Source organism: Lissotriton helveticus, chromosome 3_1 (genome assembly GCF_964261635.1).
Source record: "Lissotriton helveticus chromosome 3_1, aLisHel1.1, whole genome shotgun sequence".
Taxonomy (NCBI): Eukaryota; Metazoa; Chordata; class Amphibia; order Caudata; family Salamandridae; genus Lissotriton; species Lissotriton helveticus.
The window spans coordinates 833,346,771-833,373,058 of record NC_136061.1 but is presented as its reverse complement, the minus strand read 5'-3'; positions in this window follow the sequence as shown (position 1 = coordinate 833,373,058).

The following is a 26,288-nucleotide window of genomic DNA, read 5'->3' as shown; positions in this document are numbered from 1 at the left end:
AAACTGTCGCTTCAGTCCGTACACGAGTCCCCTCAAAAGAAATGGGACTGGAATGACTCACTATGCTGACTGCACCTTCTGAAATTGACACGAGAGGCTGCCCTGTGGCCCTTCACTTAAGAATAAGATGATGACAAAGCAATTGTTTGTTTGTTGTGCATGAAGTGAATCCTATCTATGTGTTCTGTTATTATTATTTAATCTTTTACACACTAAATGTAACTCAAGTGTATTCTGTTACCTTGTTTAATAGAAATTGTACTTCTACTGCAGGGGCCAACCACTACGTTGCATTTTTCAATATGGAAAATGTCCTTGGACTCAGTGTGTAGACAACAATGAGTTTGCCAATAACATACCATGATGATGATGATGAGTCTTGATGATTAAAGTTACATATTATCTTTATTCTTTACACAGTCACTCACTGGGATGGATGGATCATCATCGTTGTTGGTTTACGGAAGAAATATGTCAGTTTCGTGAGTGGCAAACAACAGGTAAACAAGTCAACAACAACCACAGCAGACCTACATGTCTGTCAAGTCGTGGTATGGGAGTGGTCGAGCCAGTGTAGTGTATGCCAGAGACCAGACAGCAGTTCAAGTAAAATTGTGGCTATGTGGCTTGCTGCATAACATTAGATATGCTTTGTCTGTCTGTGTCAAAGAGGTATGCTACATCATCAGGGTGGTTCACTCAGTGGTGCCTGCCTTGACCGTCTGCATGGCCCTGGCCTGCTGTGTGCAATTACTATCCTTGAAAAGGAGACTCAGAGTACGCACTTTAGAAATGATGCCTGTATGTAATACTGTCACCTCTGAAAGTGTTATTTTTACACTACACACCGTACCTTACATTTTTTCTCAGTGCTGTTTTATTATGCCTTCCTGTTTTTCCATCAACAATTGCAGGCCGGCTTTTACCTTGTGCCATGGGAACAACATCAATCCGCAATTCCGCATCTGCCAGGCAGGCAGTGGACAGTGTGTCTGGTCACCAAGATTGATCGACGGAGTGTCAGATGGAATGGAGGAGTCCGCGAATAAGAGGAATGGCTGGATGCATGCAACTTCCCAAATTGAACAGGACAACAACAACATACAGTTACAGAATCCTCTTCACTTCTCCTTATATTTTAAATACCTTATTGTTGTGAACTTCTATGAGTGCGACTCTCTGCTTCAAATTCATCCCTATAGCTATTTCATAACTTTCTTTGCTATTTTTAAAACTAATGTAATGTACTACTAAGTCATTCTCTCTCTGAGTGAAATTGCGTAATTACAGCAGCCCTGTACTGTCTAATAGGTTAGTACTACTTAGTAAGTTGTAGTTAGTACTACTTTTCAGTAACCGAACCATCCATTTAGCAAACATCTTCATGCATGCACTTCCTTTATGTCCCTTAAAAGATTTATGGATATCTTTGTATCCAAAGATTTGTTTTTCTTCATTTGTTGTTTGCCATGCTGTGGTTTTTTTTCCTCTCTCCACAAAACTTTCCCAAAAAAACCCATTCCCATCCAATTTTCAAACCCTAACCCTCTTCCCCCGGGCTGTGTGGTTTTCATTGCGGTGTGACTAAATGACAGCAATAATTCCACACACTTGCTGGGGAGGATAAGGTTCAAGCAACCTCCTCAAATCAATTTTAAGGCAGCTAGATGAATCCTAGGATATTGTAATCCTGCTTAAAAAAACACCAATAAGTATTTTCAAATAAATTCTGAATTTCATGCCCACCATCGATTGGATTCATCGTCAACATCCTCCTCCTACATGTCAAGACTTGTTACGCTGCTGTGTCACTGTTCTTGTTGTAGCCATAATCATCCCTGCACATTTTTTTCCCATACTTATCTTCAGCTTTGCTTCGGATACAAATATACTGTTCCTTCTAATACTCCTCTCAGGCCACTCAATGTCTTTTTTTTCCCCTTTGTTTTTCATATGCTCCTACTGCTTCTGTGGTACCACTCCTACTACCACCACAACAATGGAATTTCTGTCCTGGATGGATGTCATGGGCAACCGTAATCGCCATTTTCCATGCAGCCAGCGCTGTGGATGAAGAATAGCCGCCTGAAACTGAACTCAGACAAGACGGAAGTCCTCATCCTGGGATCATCACCCTCCGCCTGGGACGACTCCTGGTGGCCCCCTGCCCTGGGCACCACTCCCAAGCCAACGGACCACGCACGAAACCTGGGCTTCATCCTGGACTCCTCCCTCTCGATGACCAGACAAGTCAACGCCGTCTCGTCATCGTGCTTCAACACCCTGCGCATGCTCCGTAAGATCTTCAGATGGATCCCCACCGAAACCAGGAAGACGGTCACCCAGGCACTCGTCACCAGCCAACTGGACTACGGGAACACCCTCTACGTGGGAACCACTGCCAAATTACAGCGCATACAGAACGCCGCCCCACGACTCATCCTGGACATCCACCGCCACAACCACATCTCCGGCCACCTGAGAGACCTTCACTGGCTCCCCGTCAGCATGAGGATCACGTTCAGACTCCTCACCCACGAACACAAGGCACTCCAGGACCTGGGCCCCAAGTACCTCAACAACCGCCTCACTTTCTACACGCCCACCCGCCAGCTACGATCGACCAGCCTCGCCCTCGCCACCGTCCCACGCATTCGCAGAGCCACCACCGGAGAAAGATCCTTCTCCTACCTGGCAGCCAAGACATAGAACTCCCTCCCCATCCACCTACGGCTGACCCAGGACCATCTCTCCTTCAGGAAGCAACTCAAGACCTGGCTGTTCGAGCAGTAACGGACCCCTCCCCCCCGGCGCCTTGAGACCCTATCGGGTGAGTAGCGCGCTATACAAATTACTTTGATTGATTGATTGAGTCTCAAACACGAATCACAGGTAAGATAAGCATTTTGGGGAGGTAGAATAATGGGCTAGGACTCGGAGGAGAGGAGAGACTGACAGTAGTACTAATAAAGTACTAGTAGGCCAATTGAATTCACTAACTCTGTTAGTGGCACTTTTGTACATTTTTGGACGCTTTAGATAATTCATGCTGGTAAGTTTGCGGAAACCAAACGTGCTGTAACTCCCGCCCACCACCCCACAAAGTAATATGAACACGTACACTATGTTGAAGTATGTAAAATAAATAATTATATATTTACCCTAACAAAAATAAACTAGTCCAAAGACCCAAACCACCCCCTCCCTAACCCCAACAAATGTCCCTTTTAATGTCCCGCAAAAAGTCCCTCAGAATCCCCAACTCCCAATTCCCACCCCCCCAACAGTCTTTAAAAAAGGGGCAAGGGACACAGTCACTTCCGGCGGTGTCCTGTGGACAGGTGATCCCGCAGCTCCCTGCGGAAGTCCTGGAGCTGGTGCTTCTGCTTCTCCACCGTGCGCTCCAGGTAGTCCACTCGGCGGCGTAGCCGGCGCAGGCGTGCCATCCAGGCTCTGGGGGGGCAGCTGCTGGTTTTGTTGCAGCTGGGCGGCGGCAGTGGGAGGCTGTCGGACCATGGCGCCGTACTGGAGGCTGCTGGCTGGTGGACCCAGGGGCACTGGAGGAGGATGCAGCTGTAGCCGCCTCCTCCTCCTGTTCCCGAGCCCACAGCCGGCAATATTTTGCACAAATTGCCTCCAGCTTCCGGGCCCTGGCCCGGACAGCCATCTCCTTTCTCGTGAGCTTTTCTGGAGCATCTATATGAAGAAAGAAAGAAAAATACTGTAACCAATACTCTTTAACAATAACACAAAATAATTCAACAGTAAGTTGTCTCCTAGTAACACTAGCAACTTGCAAGCACAGTATAACATTTTGGCATGTATCTTTCCGCCGTCGTTGTAGGCCTGTAACATTAGTGGGAGTTTCAGGAATTCTACTAGCAGCACTATAGACTCACTATATAGTCAGAGAGTCAGAGAGTACACCAGTCTTCTTCTTTTTTTCTCTAGTTTTGCGAAAGAAATTACTTGTACGTCAACTTGTGGTAGCCGGCATAATGCCAGCTCAGTCAGCTTGCACCCAAGAAAAACAGACACAAGCCATGATGACGCAGACTCGCATTACTTTAAGCAGTACATGCAGGTGGGGATAGGGAAGCTCTTACTTTTCTATAGGGGTGGCACTGGCCATACTCGGCTACATCAAGGGCTACTGCTCAATGTAATTTATATTTCGCACTGCCCCCCCGGGCCTTCAGTACTACAAAAGGAAAATGAAGATTATTCATTTCTGATCATGTATCCAGCCGATCACATGATCTTTGCTTATATGATGGATGACTTTAGGTGCTTTGTTGTGATAGATTGAGTGAGAAACAGCGATAGTCCACCCATGATTGACACAGCTGAAAGAAATTATTAACATAGGGAGTGAGTGTGGTACCCATAATTGCCGGAGGAAGGAACTTGACTTGATATAATGTCAACTATACAATACATATACAATATATGCTGTGCTTGCAAAGTAAACTACTGTACTGTTAGTCAAGGGAGAATTTCTGAACAATCACAACTTCTAGTATTTGGATTTCCTCTGCTTTGCTACTCTGGCACGGACATGCTGTTGAAACAAAGTAACACTCTTCATCCACTGAGCATCTGCTCCACATACACCTCTGCTATCTATGAGGAAGAAGATACCATCCATGCTTCCAAAGTAAACGTCTTTCATTCTTCTTAATGTCTCAACTGTACCAACTTTACTTTTTCTCAACAACCAACTAACACCCTTTCATTTTATTTGGTAAACCACCGTCTTGACTTGCATTTCATTTTCACCCAAATGATATATTGCTTGCAATGCACACCACACATGCATTTTCTGAGTCATCCACACAGGCAGTCATCTTTTCTTTCTCCTCCAACCATCCTTGCTTCAAGCAGCCATGCATCTGATTCCTTCCTATCAGCCACCTCTGCATGCATTCAAAAACACGTATCATTCTTTACAGTCATAAATGTTACGACTCGCTCGTCCTTCCTTACACCCTTCTTTCCCTTTTAGTTCATCACATCCCTCAAGTTCATCTGATCTGACTTGGCTTCACGATAAAAGTTTCACAGCCGAGTTGAAGTCAAATAGAGGAGGCCATTGCTTACTCGAGAACTACCACCGCTAATGCTATGGCTAAGTCAAGGATGACTGTCTTCTCCGTGATTGGCAAAAATGTAGATCAAAATTAGTAACTGTTCATAACAGTACAGTGTACTTCTACTAGTGTACTGTCTACTGTACAGTACATCATACACCCCTTTGCGAGCCTACTCTAAAATGTCAATAATTAAGGAGTATAATAACTTACCACCGTCTGCCGCTGCTGAGCCATCCCACGCAGCAGCTCCTCCTTGTGGCACTTGTGGCGCCGCCGCATCCGCCCCTGGAGTGGACCCCTTCACGCTGCTGGTCCCGGCACTGGTGGTGGGAAGTGCCGCATCCAATGTTGTGATGACGCCTAGAAAAAACATGTCATATTTTTAGATGCCATACACCACCCCCTATTTCGTCTCGTAATGGAAGAGAAAATGTTAATACCGAAAAAATTTTTTATTATTGGGACTGAAAAAAAGTCATGGTTTTGGGGAGGGTGTTAACTTATATGCTTAGCCATAACATGCGCGTCGAGTAGTTTTGAGAGAACAGGGTACCCCAATAAATAAAACCTGGGGTTAAAGTATTTTTAAGAAAAAACAATGGTTTCTGGTGGCCTAAAAAGGTCCTTGTGTGATGAAATATAGTTTACGTCATTTGAATTAATCCTGGGAGAGAGGCTTTTTTTGTAGGGTAGCATATAAAAGGATACTTTATTTTATTTGAAAAGCATATGTTTCAGGTGCTCACATTGGTGACAAAGTGAATAGGGTGACTGAGTGACAACATTCAATAGAACTATATACAAAAGTCACACAAACAAGGACATATTCCACAAAAATATATACAATGGAACAGGGGAATTTCCTTGGTGGGGTCGACGACGTTTCGATGTTGTCACTCAGTCACCCTATGCACTTTGTCACCAATGTGAGCACCTGAAACATATGCTTTTCAAATAAAATAAAGTATCCTTTTATATGCTACCCTACAAAAAAAGCCTCTCTCCCAGGATTAATTAAAATAACGTAAACTATATTTCATCACACAAGGACCTTTAGGCCACCAGAAACCATTGTTTTTTCTTAAAAATAGCCATAACATGCAACACTTTTTGGCACAACTGATGAATGCTTGTTTTTTCACGTGCAAATTTTTTTCTAATTACAGACAGAACCACCTACTCCTCATCACCACCAGGAGGACTTGAAGTTCCAACAAGGTGAGGGCTCCCGAGTCCCTCACTGTTACTATTAATATTTAGATGTGTTAAGTTGAAGTATATACTAGGGAAGGGTGTTTAAACTTTAACGTCATCTATCACCACTGCTCGATGGGAATACTGCGCTATTAAAAATAAAGAAATAGTTTTTTATTTATTATTTGAAAATAAAACTTTAAAACTAAAAAACATTGGGGCCGATTAGGATGGCGGACGGACTTGCGTCCGTCCGCCACCCCAGAGGTGGAGGGACCGTCCGCAGGGGCAGCGGCGGTCCCTCCGTGCAAATTAGGATGTGACCGCCAACCTGGCGGTCACATCCTGTATGTTTTAACATTGCGGCGGGTGCTGCTTGAAGCAGCACCCGCCGCAATGTTAAAACTGCATGTGTTACATTTACATGCACAAAGCGGCAGGCACCGCGCGGTGCCTGCCGCTTTGAGCATGTAAATGTTGGGGGGTACCATAGGTACCCCCCATGTGCACCCCCCACCCCCCGACACCCTGGGGGCCCGCAACGGGCCCCCAAAAGCCAAAGTCCACATGCTTTTCCATGGCAGAAAAGCCGCCGCGGAAAAGCATGCGTTTGTGCAAATCCTAATTTGGCTGACGGTGTCTTGCAGACACCGCCACCAAATTGCCCTCCTCACACCGCGGATCAGCGGCGGACGGACCTGCCGTCCGCCGCTGGTCCAGCCGTACTCCCACCGCCATCCTGATCTGGCGGTGGGTCTTCTATTTCACGCCGGCCCGGAGTATGCGGATTATCCGCAATCATAATGAGGCCCAATGTGTGGTTTTTGTTCACGAGTGAGTGAGCGGAAGGGTTTGCAGTTGCACTACTGCACTTTGCAAGCATGCTTCGGTGACTCTGATAGGTCGGGACTCGGTAGTCTTCTTCTGTTCTTCTGGGTCGTATAATCATTGGTCAGACACACTAGATAGTCGGTCAGGGGATTAGGGGTTCAACTTCTGTTCGACTGAGGTATGTGCAGAGTTGAACTGCTCCTATCATCAACAATGTCCTATTTCTCTTGTCCATACTTCTGTATGTGCAGAATAGTCCCTGAAACACTAGCGGTATGGTATGTGCTACTATGAAATCAAAAAGCCAACTACTAGCTTATTCTTGGTGGACATTGACATTTTGTTGTTGGAAATTGTCAAAGCACTAACATTGAGAAGACTGGAATAGACAGCAAGGGCAACCCAGAGGACTGCACTCAGTGCCTCTAGAGCTATTGCTGGATCAGAGTTTTTTTAACAGCATTTGCCGACTGGGCAAGCTAAGTTACCTACAGAGACCGACTCATAATAAAAATAGTAAATAGTAGTAGCACAGAGAGTGATGGTAGAGGCAGGATAAGAATGTAGAAACAGTCTACAAGAAGATCAAAGACTATTTTGTAAAAAATAGAATTAGGATACAGTTTGGAATGAATAGGATCTGTAAAAGTTAGGGAAGTATAATTATTAATATTAACAACAGAACAACTTACTGGGGCCAGCAGAAGACCTTGCAGAGGACCGTTCCTGCCTACCTTGTTCCGCCGGAGTCTCAGGTGTGGTCTCCTTGCCCCTGGGAGGTGCTGATGATCATGAAATAAACACAAACATGGATGATTGTTTTTTTGAAATATTTAATTTCTTTGACCACAATCTAAAATTATCTCGGGGAAAAAAATTATAAATTACCAACATTGCACTACATGTATTGATTGACCTATCTGATCTGGTCAACTAGGATAGATAGTACAGTATTGCTGGATTCGCAGACCGTCTACTTGGAAAGTTATGTAACTCACTAACTAAACCAACAACAAAAAGGTTCTACTATGACTGCCAGCACTCAGCAGCACGCGACGTGATAGACACAGTCCGTCATCATGATTGCAGACCACTAAAAAATGTCCTACTACTAAATAACAAGTCATAATATACTCAACCTATCAATCCACCACTATCTCTTCTTAGTGGCAGCAGGAGTACAAAGGAAGGACTAGACTTGAGTCTCTAGTCTCTCTAGCATTACGCAGTTCTGCTCAAATGAGCACAAAGTTGCAAACAAGTAAGTATTGGAGCAACGCCACTGAGCAGGTGAGCACCTGCAATCACAGAAGCTATTTAAACAGTAATTTACCTGCAATGTAATCAAATCGGCAGCATTCTTGCTCTTCTGGAAAAACATATATTAGCAATATAACACAGAGCAGAAGACAACAAAGTAGTTATTAAATAGCTACTCACCAAGGGCAGGGATCTCCACACCTAGCAGGTGGAGCAGGTCCTGCTCCCGGTCAAGGAGGTCAGCCCACCGGTGCGTCACCTGATGGTAGGTGCGCCGGACCCCCGACTCCCTACGCATGGCCCGGCACACCTTATCCCACAGCTGGCGATGCTCCCGGAGACCATACCCTGAACCGGGCCTGCCCCCTGCTGCCACGGTCTTGGGGAGGTGGCGCTGAACGTGGAAAATCAGTGCAGCCACCTTCACCTCGCTGCAGATCTCCCGGGCTACTACTTGCTTCCCCCTTAATCGCCCGCAAGGGAGCCGGGTAAGGGGTGCAGGACCCTTCCCCTTGTTCTTCCCAGCTCCCTTTGCCATGGTCCTGGACAGGAATGGAAAAATAATAGAAAGAGAATAGAGAAAAAGTAAATAAACGAAAAGAGTTTAAAAAGTAGTTTTAAAGTAACCAAAAGTAGAAACAAACACAAAATATAGATGTAGAAAAAGATAGGGATAGATAATGGGTAAAAAAGATCAAAATAAAGTTCAAAGAAACAAAGGTTTGCAAAGATTAGGGGAGGATTGAAAAAGCATGCCCAGAAACATAGCAATGAATGAAAAACAAGATTGCCGCGCCCATTGAGGACCGCGTGGGTAAGTTTGCGCGATATTTCCCCCGTCAGTACGCAAAAACGTACTCGACCACATAATCGCGCACCACGCACAACGCGAGAATGCAACTAGTGCCCGGAAATGGAAATACGCAACGCAAACAAAATGGCCGCGCCCATGTACGACCGCATGGGTAATTTCGCGATCGGCGCACTGAGAGTGGCCCACGAACACGCAAAAAAAACCACAAATTCGCACAAATTCGTGGATTATGCAGAACGCGAATTCGCTTTCGCACGAATTCGCGGACCGCCAACTTGCAAATTTCGCCCATACTTATCTGTGACTAGGGGTGAATGTTTTGCCATTGCGCAACATTCCGTCCATCATCTTGTGTGTTTTGCTGTTTACCCTATGTGGGAAGGGTATGCCAAGACGTTGGGCCCGTGCGCACTAAGCCACTGGAGTGAAGCTATCCTGGCTGCTGAAGTCTGATAGCCATAAACCGGTCCTAGGATGCTTGATTCTGGTCCAGGGAAGACATGGCTTGGCAGTTCGGTCTGGACTGTTCCCATGAGGCACAGGGTCAAGACTGATTTGCATATGGCCATGTCTGAACTAGGGTGGTTTGGTGAGCAAAATAAGGATGGATTAAACCCCGATCTGTGACTGGGGGTGAATGTTTTGCCATTGTGAAACATTCCGTCCATCATCTTGTGTGTTTTGCCGTTCACCCTATGTGGGAAGGGTATGCCCAGACGTGGGTCCCGTGCTCACTAAGCCACTGGAGTCAAGCTATCCTGGCTGATGAAGGCTGATTGCAAGAAACCGGTTCTAGGATGCTTTATTCCGGTTCAGGGAAGACATGGCTTGGCAGTTCGGTCTGGACTGTTCCCATGAGGCACAGGGTCAAGACTGATTTGCATATGGCCATGTCTGAACTGGGGTGGCTTGGTGAGCAAAATAACGAGGGATTAAACCCGGGTCTGTGACTGAGGGTGAATGTTTTGCCATTGTGCAACATTCGGTCCATCATCTTGTGTGTTTTGCTAATCAGCACATATGGCCACATTACAAATTCAAAGAATAAAGAGAACGCATCCACACGTCTACTTGGAGCATGAAAGTATGCTGGTACTGCTGGATAGTATCTCTGATACTGTTCATGGCGGTAAACAGAAACTGGATTTCTACGTAGCAGTAAAGAGAAAGTGACCTCCCTCTCTTTGACTGAATCTAATATCAGAGTTGTCTCTGACTACTGCACACAAACCTCACCAACCCTCTGAATTAACATGCGCCCGCTGTAAGGATTTCCTCTCAATACTGAGCAGGAAGCAGCTGACGTGGCCTTGTTTTTAACACAGGTGCTTCCCTTGCAATCAGATTTCAGGCCTCTGGGAAATGTGGTGTTAGAGATTCTTTTGATGACGATCTGGAGTTTATTCACTGTAACAAAGAGCGGTCAGTTGGAATGAGTTTGTGGAAGTCTTTATGTGTCATTTCCTTGTAATGGGGAAGTGCATGACATGGCAATGCATTAGATCATGACATAGATAGTGAAACTCACCCACAGTAAAGGTCCAAAAGCTAGGTGATCAAAAGCAAAAAATCCTGGCAGACTAAATGGGCGGAATCCATTTGCAGCACCTCAACAATAAAGAAGATAATTTTTAACTGTATTTGCTACTAGTCTCAAAGGATGACCTGTTGGTGTACAGTTTACTATTCAGTGCTTCAGATCATTGATCCTTCAGTGTACTTTTCTTTATTGAATCAGCATAGAGTTCTGAGCTGCATTTCTGGTGCCTTGACAACTCCCATGACGAAATAACCTGATGAACAACAGTATTTCAGTTGATGATTGGGCTTGGGGTTTGTATTTCACCCATTTTCCATTCTGTGTCCCAATTTAAACTTTAAGTATCTTCACAATCCATTGATCATTTTCAGTTCATCTGCATTACCACTACCACAAGGGCACTCCCATCCACTATCAGAAAATTGCATCCTGCTGCTTTTGTATATGCTCCTAAGCCTGTTGTGTTTGAAACTTGAAATATAGGGCCATATTTATGGCACATTGGCATTGGAACCTTTGTGAGCTGCCCTACACCAAAGGGAAAGGGCAGGAATGCACCACATTTAAGCAATACAGTGCATATCTGTCCTCTCTGCCTGGGCTGGCACCATTTGGGCAGCCTAGCACCAATGCAGGCAGGATTATTTTTGTGCAGAAATCTTGTGAGGTGGTTTCCACTTTCTATGTGTACTGCAGAATACAGCACACATGGGAGAAGAAAAAGGAGAAATAAACATATTTCCCCCCTTTTCGCCTCACCTCTGGAGGTGTAAAAATTTAGCGCTTCCCCAAGTTTACCTGTTTTTCTAAATCTGTGGCATAGTTAAATTGCATGGGTGTTTTGTGGGAAAACCTATAACAATGCCAATGGAATGCCTCCCAGGCGCAGAGTAAGGCAGCACAAACAGTTGCGCTGAGTCACTTACGGATGATTTATGAGGCTACTGATAGCCTGAGAGCCCTGCTTCACACATGTAGCAGTTTACAGCATGCAAAAGTGATGCAGGCTTCTCATAAATCATGGCCATAGTTTCCGCCCTTTCAATAATAACAGTTGTATAGATTGTAACAGTTGAGTCATATTTGTTGGACCCTGTTGAATCTCTGTTGTGCAATATCTATTTGCCCATTCTAGTTTTATTTAATTTATTAATGATAATTAAATTATGCTGGCTAATTAACAAAGCTTCAGTACAAGGATCTGCTAATATATGGCCAAAGGAGCAAAGCAATGGCCCAAAGTGATGGTGAATATAACTTGTAATCACAACATGCAATCATTTCCATTACAGTCACTGGATACCTATAGTCCCTCTGTTAAGAAAATATGTTTTTGTGACTCTTACTAGACATATACCCTTTCTTATAGTCATAAATACTTAAAATAGTTCTTGTTTCTGAGACACTTGCATTGTACACACGTCATTTGAGCTGGTTACATTACATTCATTATGTAAAAGGATTTGTTTTGATATAAGTCATCTTACTAAAGGTCTGGAACAGTCTTCAGTGTTCAATTATACAGGTTGTATATTAATGTAATGAATATGGTATCTTTGATGAATATTGCAAAAAATGAATTGCACAATTGTGGTTTTCCTTTTTAAGGGTGCAACCGTTAAAGTGTAAAACATTTATCAACATTGTAACATTGTAATATTTTCATAAAGCTTATATTAGCCATGTAATACATGGATTTGCATATGTAGTAAGAGAAGACATTACAAACCCCTGTACTGAGACTAAAATATATACAGAGTCATGTTTACTTAACATCCATTGATGTTCATTTAAATTCTATGATTAAAAAATAATTGAGTGGTCGAAGAGGTGCCAGGAACTTTTGTGTGAATTACATTTGTAATGAGAATTTGCTGTATAGATATTGCTTTATATTGCTGTTGCCCTTGCCTATAATTTTCTGACGTTTCCTTTACATTTTAAAGGCCAATTAAATCAGTTCAGAAATGGAACACATTTTTTCTTTTAAAATTATCACGTCACAGTCTATTAGCTTAATTGCACATTGAATATTTTTAGTATCTGTTTCTCCATTTTTTCTTGAAGCCTCCCATGTAAGTGTTAGCTATTTTCTGCTTGAGAGCAATATAAATCCATTAAATTAAATCTCAGTTGGACCGATTTTTTTTGGACCTTTTAGAAAGATGTTCAGATTAATTTCTTCTTGTCTCAGAATGTAGGTGTCTAATGAATGGTCATTAACCCAATGCTCGCATAGCTTGCCAATATTATAAATGGTAACGTGTGCCTTACAAATACAATATGAAGATGTACTCTGTTTGCAACTGGTACTGTAACTGATTTAGCATATCTTTGATTACATTCATTTGTATGTAAATTCCAAGCACACATATCTTTAGACTCTGTAGATACCTTCCTAAATGTGCCATTACAACCAACGCCTGCATTCCCTCAAAATTAAGTGATCTTTTCCACCTCTAACTAGGAAAGTGTGAATATTTCTCTCTATACATTAATGGTTTGAGCAATTCTGTAGCACTTGAAAAACAAAAACATATGATTTGTTGCAAAGTGTTATTCCAAAATTGTATGGGGCATATGCATCAAGGTAGGCTTTTGCGATTCCTTTATTGTGATTATTACGGAATCGCAATTAAGGAATTGCAAAAGCCTATGCATGTAGAAATCGGTAAAAAAATTGCGATTTCTAAACATTCCTTAATTGCGAATCGCAAATTGCGAGTAACAATGAAGGAATATCTTCCCATTCATTCCTATGGGCCTAAAGGCCCATAGGAATGAATGGGAATTGCATTCGCAATTTGCAAGTACCCTTTGAGAATCTGCACGTTTGCAACCCGTTTTTCTTTTGATGCATGTGGCCCAAAGTCTCTAGGAAAGTATCACATGGGAAAATGTATTCTAGCTCTGAATTTGCCAAAAGTAAGTATCAGAGTTGTTGCACCCTTGAAATTGCACCCTTGAAATTGTGCATGCAATTTCAAGGGTGCAAGGGTTCCAAATGGATACCCTGTTGCACCCCTGAAATCGGCGGAAGTACATGTTGTACACACACACCCCAAGGGCATGTGTGTGTGTGAAATGGAACTTTGAGAAATGCACTTTCAAGTACAAGTACAAGTACAAAGTGATGGTAATTTGCGACTTCTATTAGCTATTTGGCTAATTTTTTTACTTTAATGCATTGCATTTAAGGAATCTCAATTTGCGATACCTTAAATGCAATGGCAATTTAAGTAATTGCAATTTAGAGATTACTCAAATTGCAATTTTTGTAAATACCGGTCGCAGAGGGCCAGATTCTGAGAATCTGCACGTTTGCGACCCGTTTTTCTTTTGATGCATGTGGCCCAAAGTCTCTAGGAAAGTATCACATGGGAAAATGTATTCTAGCTCTGAATTTGCCAAAAGTAAGTATCAGAGTTGTTGAAGATTTAAAATATGGGGATTTTGCAACAAGCTCAGATTCACTTGCTCACTTTAAGATGGTGCAGTGTGCACTGGAAAAATAGGGGTGGACGTAATTGATGTAATTCTCTCTAGCATAACTAGCAATTACTGCAAATTTACTCATAATCCTGAGTATGTGTGTGAGAAGAAGAATGCAGCATTCAGCCCTATTTTCATAGTGCAAAATGCACCCTTTTGTCTGAAATGGGCCTGAGATTAAGAACATTTCACTAAACTCTACTGGAGACAAAAAGCAGTGGCCAGCAGCTGCTCATTCTCAGTTTGTTCTTTCTGTGGTAGCATTTTAGTCCCAAATTACTCTTAATTACTCAGGCCTACAAGAGTGATGCATAATTTCTGAAATTACTCCGGTTACTTCGGCATAAAATGACATTGCTCTCAAGCCTAGAAAAAAATTGGAACAGTTTTCCTGTGTCATTGAATATGTGTAAATCCAAATTAGCATTAGGGCTGACCAGAATTGCTTGTTCCGTCTGTTTGCGATGCTTTTTTTCCGTTTCGCGAACACTGTTTGCATGCTCAGGGAGAAATATCTTGTGAACACACATTTTGAAAGCACAAACAAAAAAGTTACGGATCGCGGAATTTTTGGCAATTCCGCATTTACCGCGGAACGGGAAATTACCCAAATTCCGCAAATTCCACGAGCTGAATAGAATCTACTGCCCAAGCCTAATTAGCATATCTGTTATAACAATGGAAATGTTTGCAGTTGTTCATCATGAGATGGGATCTGCATCATACATGGAAGAGTCAGAATGTAAATCTGCAATCAGATTTACCATTGTGTTCCTATATCAGGGACTGGTAAATGGTCCCAATTTAAGATGTCATTTAGGTTCATTCAAAAGATGTGTGGCACTAAAAGAGTCTCTGTTGAGACAATAATCTGATACTCTAATTCCATCCAGTAGACCTCATCTTGCAGCAGGATGACCATCAAGTTCAATTGAGACTCACTGAACACCCCCTAAGTAACTGTGTAGTCAGTCCGTCTGCTTGCTCAGCTTCCTTGCTGCTAAATTAAGATGCAAAGTATCTAGATTGCAATCTTTCCCAGAAAATCAAAAAAAAATCCAAATAAACAAATGGGGTTATTGTCAGTACTATCTGGAGGCTGGTTATGAATCTCCATAGCACGTCTAAAGTCTTCCCATTGATATAGTTGTGGGTTGTCAGGAACAGTTATTTCTCATCTATAAATTGGCTCTTCTGTAGTTGAATCATTACTCACAAAAGTCTCACATTCTGAAAGTTCGGAATCGGATGTCTTGTAAATTTACAGTATCTCAGTACATTCACTTAGCGCCAATGAGAGTGGGTATATGAGAGGTTGTATGGGGCTGTGAGTAGGGGTGTGAATGCTTCTGTGGATGATGTCATCAGTGATGTCATCAGCCATAACACTTACCATGCCATGAATTATGTAATATATGAGGACATAAGCAGGGCATTGTGGAGGCGTGAGTTATAGCTAGCTCAGGTAACTGTAACTGCTAACTTTCTATGGTTTTGTATGAGTGAAATCTGAGTCTAACTATAACGACCCTGCAACCTTTGTTTTTTTAGGGGAATTTCTATGTTCTTTTAAATTACTTTATTCTAACTATAACGCACCTGTAACCTTTGATTTTTTCAGTGAATTTCAATGGTTTTTCAAATTACATTTCCAAGGTATTATGTCGCTCAATGTTTAGTTCTTTTAGTTAATGTGTGGGGTTTATTTTTAATACTAAATGTGTAACAATTCATTTTTTATTTTTTATCTAGCTTTTTTGTACTGTAGACTTTCTTTTTTATAAATATACTTTTTATACATTTAAAACATAAAATCCCATATGTAGCTAATGTAAAGTGTAATACGTTTTTTAATGTCATTGAACAAATGCTATGTTTTTAAATATGAATTTTTGGTACCACGGCACCTTTGCTGGTCCGTAAATATAGACGGACTACTACTCTATGTTTTTTAAACCTGATCACATGATCGGAATAAATCAATGAGTCTGAATCCATGGATTCACAAAAACTGTTATAAATTGCTGCAATTATGTACACCCTTCCAATGCCGTTAATGACATCAGTGTGAACTTATTTACAAGTATATATAAACCACATTATGGGGCTCATTAGGATGGCGGATGGAAGTGCGTCCGCAGCCCTGGAGTAAGCGGAAAATGCCTTTTCCGTGTCCGCCAGCCACGGACACTCCGTCCGCCATATCAGGATAGGAAATAGTGTAAAAATTCCGTCCGCGACGGAAAATCACGCACCGCTGCCCAACTACACCCGACCACGCGGCAGACGGAACGAATCCTGAGACTCCGCCGTAGGTACTGACGTCTAAGACCATCCCCCAAATCAAGATGGCGGAAAATACACATAAAACCACAGCGGAAAAACAACCTGTCTGAACACGGCGGATTCCCCACAGCGAAGATAAGATACATAGCAGAGATACCCACCACAAGCTGTTCGCCACCATGGACCCAGCGCTACACGCTTTCCCGATGCTCTTCGCGATCCACCACGTCCTAGTCTTGGCCCACCATCGACGCCGACACAGGTAAGGCACAAACCATTGGCTGTCTGGAGGGGAATACCTGCAAGGGTCGTGACGTAGGGAGGGGGAGTGTCATGTTACCCAAACCACTGATTAGAAGCAAATAGAAATACACATTTGTAGTACGCAAGCAGGAATGACAACGACAAATCATGAGACATGATTGACTACCTTTATTACACATAATAGGGGTATAATCACAGTGTATGCGTGAGCATGGGCAAAGTGGGCACCAGAGCATGAACATCAGAGGCAGCACGTGAGAGGGAGGGATGCAGTATCACAGCATCAACAGGGCATTGTGGACAACAGAGCAGGTACATCAGAGGCAGCACGTGAGAGGGAGGAATGCAGTATCACAGCATTAACAGGGCATTGTGGACAACAGAGCAGGTACATCAGAGGCAGCACGTGAGAGGGAGGAATGCAGTATCACAGCATCAACAGGGCATTTTGCCCAACAGAGCAGGTACATCAGAGGCAGCACGTGAGAGGGCGGAATGCAGTATCACAGCATCAACAGGGCATTGTGCCCAACAAAGCAGGTACATCAGAGGCAGCACGTGAGAGGGCAGAATGCAGTATCAGAACAGCAAGAGGGCATTGTGCCCAACAGAGCAGGTACATCAGAGGCAGTAAATGAGAGGGCAGAATGCAGTATCAGAACAGCAACAGGGCATTGTGCCCAACAGAGCAGGTACATCAGAGGCAGTAAATGAGAGGGCAGAATGCAGTATCAGAACAGCAACAGGGCATTGTGGACAACAGAGCAGGTACATCAGAGGCAGTAAATCAGAGGGCAGAATGCAGTATCAGAACAGCAACAGGGCATTGTGGACAACAGAGCAGGTACATCAGAGGCAGCACGTGAGAGGGGCTAAGTGCATCAACAGTCCATAGCACTGACCATGTCCATTAGAGGCAGCACGTGAGAGGGGCTAAGTGCATCAACAGTCCATAGCACTGAACATGTCCATCAGAGGCAGCACGTGAGAGGGGCTAAGTGCATCAACAGTCCATAGCACTGAACATGTCCATCAGAGGCAGCACGTGAGAGGGGCTAAGTGCAACAACAGTCCATAGCACTGAACATGTCCATCAGAGGCAGCACGTGAGAGGGCAGAATACAGTATCACAGCATCAACAGGGCATTGTGCCCAACAGAGCAGGTACATCAGAGGCAGTACGTGAGAGGGGCTAAGTGCATCAACAGTCCATAGCACTGAACATGTCCATTAGAGGCAGCACGTGAGAGGGGCTAAGTGCATCAACAGTCCATAGCACTGAACATGTCCATCAGAGGCAGCACGTGAGAGGGGCTAAGTGCATCAACAGTCCATAGCACTGAACATGTCCATCAGAGGCTGCACGTGAGAGGGCAGAATGCAGTATCACAGCATCAACAGGGCATTGTGCCCAACAGAGCTGGTACATCAGAGGCAGCAAATGAGAGGGCAGAATGCAGTATCAGAACAGCAACAGGGCATTGTGCCCAACAGAGCAGGTACATCAGAGGCAGTAAATGAGAGGGCAGAATGCAGTATCAGAACAGCAACAGGGCATTGTGCCCAACAGAGCAGGTACATCAGAGGCAGTAAACGAGAGGGCAGAATGCAGTATCAGAACAGCAACAGGGCATTGTGGACAACAGAGCAGGTACATCAGAGGCAGCACGTGAGAGGGAGGAATGCAGTATCACAGCATCAACAGGGCATTGTGCCCAACAGAGCAGGTACATCAGAGGCAGTAAATGAGAGGGCAGAATGCAGTATCAGAACAGCAACAGGGCATTGTTCCCAACAGAGCTGGTACATCAGAGGCAGTAAATGAGAGGGCAGAATGCAGTATCAGAACAGCAACAGGGCATTGTGCCCAACAGAGCAGGTACATCAGAGGCAGTAAACGAGAGGGCAGAATGCAGTATCAGAACAGCAACAGGGCATTGTGGACAACAGAGCAGGTACATCAGAGGCAGCACGTGAGAGGGCAGAATGCAGTATCACAGCATCAACAGGGCATTGTGCCCAACAGAGCAGGTACATCAGAGGCAGCACGTGAGAGGGAGGAATGCAGTATCACAGAATCAACAGGGCATTGTGCCCAACAGAGCAGGTACATCAGAGGCAGTAAATGAGAGGGCAGAATGCAGTATCAGAACAGCAACAGGGCATTGTGCCCAACAGAGCAGGTACATCAGAGGCAGTAAATGAGAGGGCAGAATGCAGTATCAGAACAGCAACAGGGCATTGTGCCCAACAGAGCAGGTACATCAGAGGCAGTAAACGAGAGGGCAGAATGCAGTATCAGAACAGCAACAGGGCATTGTGGACAACAGAGCAGGTACATCAGAGGCAGCACGTGAGAGGGCAGAATGCAGTATCACAGCATCAACAGGGCATTGTGCCCAACAGAGCAGGTACATCAGAGGCAGCACGTGAGAGGGAGGAATGCAGTATCACAGCATCAACAGGGCATTGTGCCCAACAGAGCAGGTACATCAGAGGCAGCACAAGTATGTGTTCCAACCAACCCGTCCCAGGGACCACAACAGTGCAAGGCTGTTCTCAATAGACAATGCACACACCATATGAAATAACATGTGAGTGAAGTGAACACCACCTCACATCACTGAATCAGGTGGACTGCGTGAACTACCTGCCTCGGACACACTGCCAGCACCAGAAACAGGAGTGTGAGACACAGCCACAGCCCGAGTGACACACACATGGGCCACAGACCCAGACACACTGCCAGCACCAGAAACAGGAGTGTGAGACGCAGCCACAGCCCGAGTGACACACACATGGGCTACAGTCCCAGACACACTGCCAGCAGCAGAAACAGGAATGTGAGACACAGCCACAGCCCGAGTGACACACACATGGGCCACAGACCCAGACACACTGCCAGCACCAGAAACAGGAGTGTGAGACACAGCCACAGCCCTAGTGACACACACATGGGCCACAGACCCAGACACACTGCCAGCACCAGAAACAGGAGTGTGAGACACAGCCACAGATCTACTCACTGACACATGAGCCATAGACCCAGATACACTGCCAACACCTGAAACAGGAGAGGGCACAACTGAGACTGTGCTACTACATGATGCATGACAGCAAACAACAGACACAGTGCCACTATCCGATACATGAGAGTCAACTGCACCTGCGCCACTGGGACCACTTAAATGATGAGCCACAGGGCTGTATGGGCCAGGAGGCAGGGTGGCACTGGGAGCTGGGGATAGCTGTACTTGAGCGACATCGGGGTGGGAAGGTGTCAATGGTGTGTGTCTGCGTTTCTTAGGGATATGTGAGTGCACCCTGGACAGAACAGGACTGGCAAGTGGTGGTGACTCAAAACAAATATCACCCACCATAGGTGGAGCATCTGCTGCCGGGGATCGGCTTTCTGGGGACGTGCTGGAGCCTGCTTGTCGTTTGCTGTGTGCCTGCCGCCTGGACTCGGAATCATGTGTAATGGGGGATGCAACAACAGGGGACTCCCTCCTATGCTTCTGACTGGCCTGGATGGGAGTGGAGGTATGGGGGGACTCCGCCGCGGAGACATCTGTTTGCCGTTCATTCGAAAACATCAGCCGCAGTGCAGCCAGGGGTGACGTATGCCTGTCCTTGACTGCGCCATTGTCCATGGGAGAATCCTTGTCCCTAGGATGTGCCTTATCCGTAGGTGGAGTGTTGTGTCTGGACTTTGCCTGTGCCCTGGACGGTGCCCTGTTCCTGCCAGCAGACTTGTCGTCTGTGGTGTACCTGTCTCCAGAAGACACCTGCTCACTGTGTGTGTCCCTGCCCTTGGGAGATGGCCCTTGCTCTGTTGTGTGCCTGCCCTTGGGACACTTCCTGCTCTTAGGAGGTGCCTTTGTCTTTTGACTGTCCTTGTCCTTGGGAGTCGCCCCTTCCTCTGTTGTGGGCCTGCCCTTGGGACTCTCCCTGCTCTTAGGAGGTGCCTTTGTCTTTTGACTGTCCATGTCCTTGGGAGTGGCCCTTTCCTCTGTTGTGGGCCTGCCCTTGGGACTCTCCCTGCTCTTTTGAGGTGCCTTTGTCTTTTGACTGTCCATGTCCTTGGGAGTGGCCCTTTCCTCTGTTGTGGGCCTGCCCTTGGGACTCTCCCTGCTCTTTTGAGGTGCCTTTGTCTTTTGACTGTCCTTGTCCTTGGGAGTGGCCCTTTCCTCTGTTGTGGGCCTGCCCTTGGGACTCTCCCTGCTCTTAGGAGGTGCCTTTGTCTTTTGACTGTCCTTGTCCTTGGGAGTGGCCCTTTCCTCTGTTGTGGGCCTGCCCTTGGGACTCTCCCTGCTCTTAGGAGGTGCCTTTGTCTTTTGACTGTCCTTGTCCAAGGGACTGTCCATGGACTTGGGAGTATCCCTTGCCTTGGGAGTACCTTTTGTGTTGAATGCCTGTGTAGCATGTGAAGGCATGTCCCCCAACACCACTTGTGGATCCTGTGTGTGTACTCCAGTGTATCTGACGTTGTCTTTGTGAACAGATTTTGCTGACCTAGGGGATGGTGTCTGTGCCCTCCGTGCCCTGACGTGCTGTCTGACGCTGCTTCTAGTGCAATAACCTGTATTAGAGTCCTGGTCAGAATATTCACTACCCCCTGAGACATCCAGTGGTGTGGGAAACAGAAGTAGCACCCTGTCCATTCGACTGTACTATGGCAGACGACACACTGCTTGCCAATGACTGAACTGTCCTGTGTAGACCAGCAAGATCGCCATGCATCCCTTCCATGAATGCCACCACCTGCCCCAACTTCCTATCATGGTCTTGGAAAGCATTTGTCATATTGGTCTGCCCCACACACAGCTGTCGCAGCAGATCAACAGCCTCAGCACACAGTGCATTTTGGCTCACCGTGGCAGAGGCAGCGGTGCCTGCACCGAACGCCACTCTGCTCCCCCTACTCCTGCGTGCACGAACAGTACATGGTGCAGTTGGCGGAAGTGTGGGCCCTGTGGGCTGTGTCCCGACAGAAGGTGTTGATTGCCCACTCCCAGTCTGTGACAACAGTGCTGGCTCACCAAGATTTTCCGAAGATGAGGACGATGGTGTCTCCACATGCGAGTCCTCAGGGACGGTCCTGTCCCCCTCTCCGGCGCTGCCCTCCTCTGTGTCAGTCTGCGTGTGCGCAAAGTCTGATTCGGATGCATTGCCTCAACTCATCTCCGCCGTCTGTGGCTGAGTGCCCTCTGTCAAAGCTGAAATGCACAGAAAAGAGGTGTAAGTCATGGGCACACTCACGTACAGAAGGCCAAGGAATCCCTAATTCCATAGCTGACAAAGTTCTTCTAGCCCCCATCCTGCACACGGCCCACCTCTAACAGTCATCCTCACATTACATAAGCGTTGGTGGCCGTGACACATGTACAGCATGCGGACAGGGCAGGAGCATGTACATCTGCACACATGTGTTGCCATGGGTCCACGGACCACTACGGCATGTGCTTAAACACTCAACTACTAAGCAAGTGGCGTGTCAACAAGCCGGACCTGGATATCAAATTACACACCCCCAATGGCACCAACATGGCATCGCAGAGATACATACGCACCACGGAACTCAATACTGTGTCTGGGCACCAAAACATGCATTGCACTCCCAAGTATCCTACACAGACAGTATGCTCACCGCTAGTTTGCTGTTGATCCACACTCAGCCGTTCGGACAGGTCAGGATGCTTCACAGCAATGATACGGTGCATGAGAGGGGTCATGGAGCGTCGGGCCAGACGTGGCGTCCTTGGAATCATCCCCAGTGTCACTTCCGCTACATTCTTGCTCAGCCTGGAAATGTCGTCCCAGCGTTTGTGGCAGTGTGTTGCACACCCCCAATGCCCGTACATCACGTGCAATGCTCCTCCACATGTCCTTGCGAAGGTGCAGCTTGACCTACCATGATGGGAGACAAAAGGGTGCAAGTCAGTGGACAGTTGGCCTGTCACACAGATAGGGGCAACACGTATGTGTCATCCGCCATGCACAATCCGAAAAATATGTCGAGGCCACAGTACACAGCTAAGATTGCAGAAGCCAGGAGTCATTGGCCACCTCATGCACACCAACATGTCCCACACTGCACTTACCACCTGTCCGGGTGCGCCGTAGAGCCGTTCAAAGTTGCGGAGCACACCGTCCATGAGGACATCAAGTTCCGCGGCGGTGAAGGGACGAGACGGGATCTCTTTTACTCTCGACATGGCAAGATCACAGAGTATGGCACTGGAGCAGCAGTCGGTGGTCAGCTCAGCAGCAGCAGGTCAAGGTGATGGTCACAGGCAGCAGTCGGTGGTCAGCTCAGCAGCAGCAGGTAGAGGTGATGGTCACAGACAGCAGTCGGTGGTCAGCTCAGCAGCAGCAGGTCAAGGTGATGGTCACAGGCAGCAGTCGGTGGTCAGCTCAGCAGCAGCAGGTCGAGGTGAACAGGCAGCACTGGTTCCCAGGGTAGGATGTGTGCTTTTTGACATCACACATATATAGGGCCCTCAGCACGTGTCAGTGGCATACGTCGCCAGCAATTGGTCAGCCCTGGAAGCGTGTTCGTAAAAGGGCCAATGACTGGCCCTGGTGTTGCGGTGCACTGCTTCCGCTACTTTCGATTGGCCATACGCGGCCAGTGTTCCCTCTTCCCATTGGCTGCATGTGCACGGACCGTCACGGTCACACATCGGCAACCGCACGTGCAAGCTTCCGGCACGGATGCTGCAGTTGCAACAATGTTCTATCACTGGCGCCACCATGGCGGTGCACGTACTCTGCGGGGGAGGTGCAGGCCTACACACCCTTTAGATGTAGTCAATGGACATGGCAGTTCATGTCCCCTCTTACAGTCACATTGCATCATCCACCGTCCACCGGCCGGACCAGCCCAGCCCGACCTAGACCGGCGTGCCGGCCATGTCAGCCACCGCCGTGCCTGACATGGCCGGCACGCCGGTCCTAGGCCGGGCCTGGCACGGCGGTGGCTGACATGGCCGGCACGCCGGTCCTAGGCCTGGCCTGGCACGGCGGTGGCTGACATGGCCGCCACGCCGGTCCTAGGCCAGGCCTGGCATGGCGGTGGCTGACATGGCCGGCACGCCGGTCCTAGGCCAGGATGGTCCGGCCGGTGGACGGTGGATGATGCTATGTGACTGTAAGAGGGGACATGAACTGCCATGTCTATTGACTACATCCAAAGGGTGTGTAGGCCTGCACCTCCCCCGCAGAGTACGTGCACCGCAATGGTGGCGCCAGTGATAGAACATTGTTGCAACTGAAGCATCCGTGCCGGAAGCTTGCACGTGCGGTTGCCGATGTGTGACCGTGACGGGCCGTGCACATTCAGCCAATGGGAAGAGGGAAGGCTGCCCGCGTATGGCCATTGGAAGATAGCGGAAGCAGTGCACCGCCGTGGCGGCGCCAAGGATTTTATATTGTCAGACGCTGCACCGTGATGTGTTGTCTGTAGTTGCGTCATGAGGGTTGTGAGCGTGATAGGGAAACTTCATATGTCATGCACTATTCCATGTGTGTCCATACTATGCCCATCGGTGGGCACACAATGTGCAACAGATGTGCATGTCGACGTGTTGACGTCGGGTGTGACCCTACAGACGTTATTACATCTTCACATCTACACATGACATCACGGCTGTATGGCCACATTCTGAATCTGTTGTCAGTGTGTGGTTCAGGCGAGGTGACTACAATGGTGGGGTACACATGTATTCAGTGTATGTGTGTTGGCTGTTGTGTCACCATGCATGTAATGACTGTATGCTCACCATTGTTGGTGTTGGCATTGGTGCATGATGACATGGTGTGTGTGTATCATTATCGTTTGTGTGCATGCACTTGCATGTGTGTCTGTGATGTGGCTTCTACACATTAGGGCCATGACACATGTATTGTCAGTAATGTTGACATGTGACTAAGTAGCGTTGTACGTGTTGACACACTTCCTGTTGCAAGTGGCTGCTCATTGTTAAAGGGCCACTCCGTATTGTAGTAACTATCAGAGATGTCACACATATGACCATTCTCCGATACATTTTTCTTCTTGCTAATGTTGGCTTACATGTGATGTAGTTGCACACGTATGCGTCGTTTTCAAGTTGACTCAAGTTACATCTCTCTCCCACACAGGAGGGCTCCAAATGTGCATCGGCCATACACTGTGCTGGAGGATATGGTTGACGAGGAGGTGATTAGGAAATTCCGGCTTGATCGACGTCGGTTGATGGAGCTTGTTGCCCAATTGTCTCCTCATCTGCAGCCACGAAGGACTTATCCTGGTTCCATTACACCCACAGCAAAGGTGATGGCGGCCCTACACTTTTTTGCTACTGGAACCTTTCAGTACACAGTTGGACATGCCGGGGGGATGTCACAGTCCATGTTCAGCATGGTACTTCGGGATGTTTTAAAAGCTATGATGCTGTACAAGGATGACTATATCCATTTCCCACGGCCGGAAGAGTTGCCAGAAGTCAAAGCAGACTTCTATGCACTGGGCCAGATACCACACGTAGTGGGTTCCATTGATGGCACACATATCGCTATCATTCCACCACGGGCACGTGAGCAGGTTTTTAGGAATCGGAAGCACATCCATTCGCTGAACGTGCAGGTGGTGTGCCTGGCCAACAACATCATCTCCCATGTGTGCGCAAGATTTCCAGGCTCCGCACATGACGCCCACATCATGCGGAGCAGCATTGTCCCCCAACTGATGGCAAATCTGCGCCCCGGTCAAGCGTGGCTTGTTGGTGAGTCTGGCGTGGGGACTTTTGTGATCTCTGTGTGGCATGGGGTACCCAGCAAATCTGGTTGTGATATTTGTGTCTGTCATCCCCCTACATAGGCGACTCGGCGTACCCAAACAGGCCCTGGCTCCTGAGTCCCATACGTAATCCTACAACTGCGGGTGAAATGCGCTACAATGATGCACATGGAAGGACACGTAGAGTGGTTGAACGTACCTTTGGATTGCTAAAGTCTAGGTTTCGGTGCCTGGATAAGACCGGAGGGGCCCTGCCTTACTCACCAGGCAAAGTATGCAGGATCGTGATTGCCTGCTGCATGCTCCACAAACTGGCCGTGCGCAATGACATTGAACTGCTCTTGGACCCTGAAGACGAAGAAGTTCCTCGGCCTCCCATCCCACCCATGTCAACTGATGAGGATAGTGGTGAGGAGGAAGGTGTGGACCAGAGGCGCCAGCTCATTGATCGCTACTTCCCTTGAATGTGAGTAACTACCTCTTGTGCCGGTTGACAATGCCTTATGTATGTTTGCTGGTGTTGTGTGGATGTGGGGTGCATCAGCTGTGTGTTCTGGTATGTGATGTTTGCATATGTGTGTGTTCATTTATTTGGACATGCAAGTCTCCATGATGTGTGTCCTCTCATCCAATGCTTTAGTGATGAGTGTAGTTTGTGTAATGTTGCTGTGCAGTGTGTTGTGATGTGTGTGAATCTGTTTCCTGACGTGTGTTTGCTGTCTCTGAATTTCC